Raw genomic sequence first — 1,704 nt, 5'->3', positions numbered from 1 at the left:
CTACTGGGAACTGAGATAAACACAATTGGAGAAATTTAGAAGTACATAGTACTGAACCTGAAGCACAGAAACTCAGAACTCTTAAGGAATCAGAGTCTAACATCTATAAGATTTTAGCTACTGCAGCTATCCAACTGGAATTGCTCTGATCCAAACCTGGAACTGGAATCAGACCCAGTGCAGAAAACCAGAAACCAAACCCCAGTACCAACCTATGGAAATAAGCAAGAGCGATGGAACAAAAGTCCAGTGTTGTTCCTACAGCCCTCTCTGAGACAGCACCCTGCATCACATCACATTTCTGGGAGAGTAGTGCCTTCTGCAGCCCCAGCTCCTCCAGTGTTGTTCCTACAGCCCCATCTGAGACAGAGAAGCTTGCATCATATCCCCTTTCTGGAAGAGATCTGTTCCTTCTGCTGACACAGCTCCTGCAGAGTGTTGTTCCTGCAGCCACCTCTATGAGACAGAGATACCCGCATCACATCCCCTTGCTGGGAGAGACCGGTGCCTTCTACTGCCACAGCTCCTCCATTGTTGTTCCTACAGCACCCAAAATCCAGAATCTCCCTCCTGTGGGAGTTACAAACTTCTCACCTGGTGAAGGGTTGAAGGTTCGGGATATAGAATTGGATTCTGTTAACCACAGACGCAAGCCTCAGAGGTTGGGGTACCGTAACCCAGGGGGTGCAGTTTCAAGGATGATGGTCAAGTCAGGAAGTTGTCCTTCCGATAAATATTCTGGAGCTCAGGGCAATCTACAACACCCTTCTGCAGGCCTCATCTCTTCTTCAGAATCAGGCCATTCAAGTTCAGTCGGACAATGTGACGGCGGTGATGTACATAAACCAACAAGGCAAAATGAAAAGTAGAGCCGCAATGTCATAGTTGTCAAGGATTCTCCTCTGGGCGGAAAAGCACGACGAGGCGTTGTCGGCAATCTTCATTCCGGGAGTAGACAACTGGAAAGCAGATTTCCTAAGCAGACACGACCTGCACCCGGAGGAATGGGTTCTCCACCCAGAGGTGTTCCAGTGGCTGACGCATCGGTGGGGTTATCCACAAATCGACATGATGGCCTCTTTCGACTCAACAAGAAGCTCAAGCGGTATTGTTCCAGGTCAAGGGACCCACAGGCTGTAGCGGTCGATGCCCTGACAACTCTGTGGGTCTACCAACTGGTGTACTTGTCTCTTCCAATTCCTCTGATCCCAAGAGTTCTCAAAAGAATAAAAAGGGAAAGAGTTCAGGCAATCCTGATTGCTCCATACTGGCCACGAAGGGCCTGGTATGTGGATCTTCTTGTTACACTACTCGAAGATCCGTGGCCTCTGCCTCTTCGAGAGGATCTTCTGCAACAGAGCCCATTCATTTATCAAGACTTACCACGGCTACGTTGGACGGCATGGAAGTTGAAAGGCTGATTCTAGCCAGGAGAGGGATCCCTGACAAGGTCATCCTATGATCCAAACCAGGAAGGGGGTGTGACGGATGCAGCCATGCCAGCGTCACATATTTTTTGGCCAGCCTGTTCCTACATTCAGTATGTAAGTCCAAGATGCAGGATATAACTGAGTGTGACCCTTTATGGTCCACTGCCTGCATGCTCACTGGAGTGGTGTATCCCCTACTATTGTGGACATTCACAGGACAATATATGGTTAAATGCTGAACCTGTCATCTACTATCTGTATTTAGGTAATTATT

Source organism: Pseudophryne corroboree, chromosome 3 (assembly GCF_028390025.1).
Source record: "Pseudophryne corroboree isolate aPseCor3 chromosome 3, aPseCor3.hap2, whole genome shotgun sequence".
Classification (NCBI taxonomy): domain Eukaryota; kingdom Metazoa; phylum Chordata; class Amphibia; order Anura; family Myobatrachidae; genus Pseudophryne; species Pseudophryne corroboree.
This window is presented reverse-complemented; position numbering follows the sequence as displayed.